The following is a 5203-nucleotide window of genomic DNA, read 5'->3' as shown; positions in this document are numbered from 1 at the left end:
AGAGGACGGAAGTCATCAATATACTTACGAAATCTTTAGATTTCGTAAGTAAACATTAGAGCCTATATCGCGATAACGTCGTTTTTTTCAACATGGCTGCCTGGCGGCCAGATTGGATGTCCGAGCGGGCCGAAACCATGTTGGAAAAAGTTCCCCAGGGGTGAGGAACGTAGTAACCAAAAATAATTGAAATCAAATAATCGGTTTTCCATTTATTACAAAAAACATGTTTTTCAAGATGGCCGCCCCAGTCGGCCATCTTGGATCCGGCCATGCCCAAAATCAATAGGGTCCTTCCTTTTCAGGTGGTACATGTGTGACCCAAATTTCAAATCGATATGGTGAACAGTTTATGAGTTATCACACTCAAGCTATAAATGTTGACGCCCAGCCAGCCAGACGGATGGAGGGACGACCCGGGTGACGACAATATCCCTCTTCCTCCACGTGGCGGGGGATAAAAAGACAGGGTTTCTCTTTTAATCTGGCCTGCCCTTACCTCTCGCTCCAGTAGCACTGACTTTTCCAGCAATTCCTCCATCCTTTCCTCCAGATGTTCCTCTCCTCTTTTTATCTTCCGTTCTAGGCTTTCTCATTCCTGATTGCCTGTTCTCACCTCTTCCTTCAGTTGTTCCAATTCCAAATTGTGTTCACATTCTCTTTCTTCCAACTTTTTTTTCCCATTCTTCTTCCATGTGCTTTCTATCACTGGAGTGACCAATTCGCTCCTCCTCCATTCTCTTTCTCATCTCGCTCATCCCTTGTTCCCACTTATGGATCCTCAATTCTATTTCCCCCACTTTTCCCTGTCTTGACTTCTCCAATAGTTCTTTCTTAAATTGTTTTACTGCGTCCTCGTGTTTCTGTTTTTCATTTTTGAGCTCGGTCCTCCACTCTTCCTCCAATTCTTTCCAAAGCCCGCCAACGTCCAGCGTAGGCGCGCTTGACCTCACCTGCCATGCCCACGTGGTTTGAAACGGTTGTTGGGAGCACTCGCCTCGTGTCACGCCATTCGCCGCGCCATAAATGGCCACTCGCTCCGTGCTGCGCTGAGGTTCGATCGCGCCGCCATTATGCGACTCAGTTTGCTGATAAAGTCCATGCTCAGAATATTGGGTTGAGCTTCCCCACGGATTGTAATTACAAGTAGTACCATCCTGCGCCATGGATCCTACATTACTACACATATACATTTCTACCCCCGGCACTCACTCGCCTTGAAACGCCATCTTATTTCACGTAAGAGATTAATTTCGCTGGCTCGTAATTTGGAGGGAATCGGGGGTCGCTCCTCTCATCCCTGAACCGATTCCCGTGAATTTAGCTTGGAGATGGGAGAGTTTGTTTCCCGCTCGCTGACACCAGTGTTGCGAGGAGGGGGATGAGTTCGTATCCCACTCCTGACACCAGTGTTGCGAATTCGTGCCCGCCGGCGTGCGATCGGCCACGTAACTCGAATCGCGACACGTCGCCCACCGGACGGACAATTCAGTCATGACCCTCCGGGAACTACCGCCCGGAGCCAGTCACGGGTGGGGGTTTAACCTCACCACGATCATGCCAATTGTCCACCCGCGCAGGATAGGGTTGCTCGCCAAATTCGACCTACCTAAGTATCTGCGCGAGTGGTCGACCGGGCGATCGTACCTCGCCGCAGGTCGACTTCGGACACGAACTGCTTAAGCGGCTCGTTCCGTGCAGCAGGGATAACCGAGCGGAGTTATCGTCGACCTCAACGGTTAGGATTATTTACCGGGCATTTTAGACCCACTATCAATCCCTTACGTGATGCATGATGGAGATTCAATAAAAGGAAGGAGACGAAGCAAAGCGGGAAAACAGTTCACACCATGCACTTTATTTACACACACACAGACAAGCACGTATATACAGCCATACAGTCATGCAACAAAAGCAAATGTAATAGAAAGAGTTACACCGAATAAAAGGGGCAATGTACAGGCACATAAACTTAAGCAGTTCTACTTATTGGACACAGCGCCACAGCATGCATTCAACCCAAAAGAAATAAAGCCACCCTCATAGGCAAGGAGGCAGACAGGTCCGTAGACCAAATGTACGTGGATCCTGGAGGATATGCCAGGTCCACGAGACCGGAAGGTCTTACCCGCGTCCTCGTGACGCGATGGTGGGCAAGCCGCAATGTTCACGCAGCTGCGCCCCGACTCCGTGGCCCTGGCGTGGTCGGCGCGAGCGGTTTTGTTGGCACCATGTGTAGGGGAGGAACGGGGCTCCGCCTGGCACTATCTCAGCGCGGATGGGGGGGAAATTGCTGATGCTCAGGGAGAGGGGAATGGCTGGCTGGCTTGGACCCCGCGACGAGACGAGCGACCCCCACACTGCAACCTCGTTGCCAACCGCCGTCTTCCCTTGACTTGAACTTGAACTCGACCAGCCGCCCGCAACCGAACCGCGCGAACTCCAACTCCCTCCAACTTCTCTGCAACTCCCCGCACTCAACTCCTTTGCAACTCCTCTCGAGTCGCCTTGCGCCGCATCTTTATAGGCCTCAGTAGGAGCCTATATGCAAATATACGTATCAAAATGCGATTGGAGGCGGGGCCACGCCACCCTCTGTTCAGCCATTGGTCGGGGAAAAAGGGGGGGTGAAGGATTCCTGATCCGCTTTTCGGGCGAAAGGAACGCATTCACAGCGGGTTCAGAGACGGGGCTACACTACCCGATGCTCAGTCATTGGGCGGATGAGAAGGGGGTGTGAAGCATTCCTGATCCGCTTTTCGAAGCGAAAGGAACGCATTCACAGCCCATGGCACGGCGTGTGGTAGAAAGGCAGAGGTGGTGGGAGTTTGGTTGTTGGCGGGCATCGTTTGAGAATGGTGGTGAAGCAATGTTTGCGGGATGGAGTTGTGGAGGTAAAGAGGCGAAGGTGGTGGCGTTTGAGTTGTTGGTGGGTGTCGTTTGAGAATGGCGGTGAAGCGATGTTTGCAGGATGGAGTTGTGGAGGTAAAGAGGCGAAGGTGGTGGTGTTTGAGTTGTTGGGGGATTAATGGTCGAAAATAACAACAGAGAAAGAAAAAATGGCTAACTCAAAGCGTTGCAGCCCGGATGAATCACACATATTCCCTCGATACAACAGGTTTGGGCTAACTACACATGAACTTACCGAGATATCTCACCTGAGGACTCTTTATGGTGTAATGCAAATTTCCACAACCGTAACAATATATTTTTTAAAACTATATATATATATATATATATATATATATATATATATGTAAAATCTATATTTAACAAAGTTGGAATAAACTCCTGCATGGGGCTGGTGTGAAAAAATTCTGAGTCAACTCAGGACTCAAACCCAAGGACGTCATTGCTCATGCGACAACAGTCCACCGAGCTATCGAGTCTTTAAAACATCCTCAGAAATTTCTCAAACCGTGGAGTGAGTGATGCCATATACACATCGGTGTGCATTGTAAAATAAAACGTCGGTATGTGTTGCATTTGTGGAATCGTTTTGTTGAGAAGATTTTTGAAATGTCACACACAAAATTGAATTGAAGACGGACATCAAATGTCGCTTCTTTTCCTGAAAACCATATTCTAACGAAAGGTCCGTGAGAGTAGCATGAGATTTTAAGGGGTAAAGTTACCTCGACTCCTTTCACCTTCTGTCCGTTCGGTAAGCGGTTCAGGGAGCAGCGGACATGTTGTGTCTGCAGGTGGACACAAAAAAAAAAGTGAGATGTAGCAATTAAAGAGAAGAAAGAAGAATCACTCGACTCCATTTGAGGCATCGATTCCGGCGGAACTCGACGGTTAAGTATGGGTTTGTTTGTGGCGGAAATGATAATAACCTGCGGTGTGCGCACTGGCCGTGCACGTCACAAACAAGAGCACAGCAGCTCCGATCGAGCAGCACCACCAACAGCTGCAAGCGCTGCAACTTACGGGGCGCATCCTGCGCAGCTGTTGCGCACTTTCCCCTGCACAACAATTAAAGAGCAATCGGTCGAAAAAATAATAATAATAATAATAATAATAATAATAATAATAATAATAATAATAATAATCGATAACATCCTTGTGGAATGACAGTCATAAACAATTAAACAGTTTATAATGACATTTTGTGATTTTACATCCAACCGTCCCAGATGGCACATCTTGGGTGAAATCACCGCTCGTGGGACGGTCTTCGCCAAATGACGTCGCTTTTGGAAGTTTTTACAGATTACCTGCAAAACCGTCGTTATTTTTTTTTTTTTGCTTTTGCGACACGTGACCCCGAGGTCTTGAGAAGAGGATCCAAGAATTGGAGAGAGGAGGGTCGTGTGTCCGGGTGTCGAGGAGATCTTGTGCTTTGAACGGTGCGTCGTGCGTACCTTGATGCGTGGGAACCGTACGTAGTCCGGGGCTCTTTAATGGAGTCACGGCTGTGCGAGCAAGCCGACTCGGATCTGGGGGTCCACGGTAAAGGCGATGTGCGGTGGCAAAGGATCACCAGCCTTACGAAGGCACGAATGGCGATTCCTCCTCCTCCCTGTCCGTTTCCTTACCACCACCCCCCTCCTCAACCCCCCCACCCTTCCTCGACCCCCACCCCCATTCCTCCTCCCCTACCCTACAGTCACCTTCGGGGCTAAACAGCCGTACCGATATCGGAGAAAGGATGATCACTAAACCACCACCACGACCGGTAATTATAGCTTGTTTCACGCCTTTTGGAAATGTGTTCAGTGTAAGAAATCGGTGGTCAAGGCGCGACGAGCGTCCCCCGGCTCACACAGGGGTCTTCAACATCGCAAGAGCTGAGCTGAGCTGGGGTGGGGGTGGGTGACTGATCGGACCAAGCGCACTTATTTTTGGACCATGAAAAAAGTTTTCACGGAACTGTAAACTCGACCCAGAAGTTCCTGCAAGATCGCCCCAAGTCACAGCGACGAATTGCGCTTTTCCCATCGCACGTGGTGTCCCCATGATGGGTGTTCTCCCTGCGCCGAGCGTCCTCGAGCAAAGTTTGCAATTTCACACCTTTGGATTTGGAAGTTATTTTGGAATTTCCGATTTGGAATTTGGAAGTTATTGAATCACCGTCGAGGACGTAATTGGTGAACCGTTCCTTGCTTCCTCGACGTGTTATAAAAGGACGTTAGGGGGAGATGATCTTCTTCTTATTCTTCTTCTTATTCTTCTTCTTATTCTTCTTCTTATTCTTCTT

The 5203-nt window shown here is 49.1% G+C and overlaps 1 long non-coding RNA gene across 1 annotated transcript; it reads right to left on the bottom strand.

Annotated features, from left to right (window-relative positions):
- Positions 1–3586: 3586 nt before the first annotated feature.
- Positions 3587–4520, bottom strand: LOC147017242 (uncharacterized). The gene is made up of 3 exons (XR_015049731.1): positions 4368–4520; positions 3840–3968; positions 3587–3698 (listed from the first exon to the last, which is right to left on the bottom strand). It is a non-coding gene; the product is annotated as an uncharacterized LOC147017242 (long non-coding RNA).
- Between the last annotated feature and the right edge of the window lie 683 nt (positions 4521–5203).

Source organism: Eptatretus burgeri, chromosome 11 (assembly GCF_056783735.1).
Source record: "Eptatretus burgeri isolate ZD-2024b chromosome 11, Ebu_testis_v1, whole genome shotgun sequence".
Taxonomy (NCBI): domain Eukaryota; kingdom Metazoa; phylum Chordata; class Myxini; order Myxiniformes; family Myxinidae; genus Eptatretus; species Eptatretus burgeri.
This window is presented reverse-complemented; position numbering and strand designations above follow the sequence as displayed.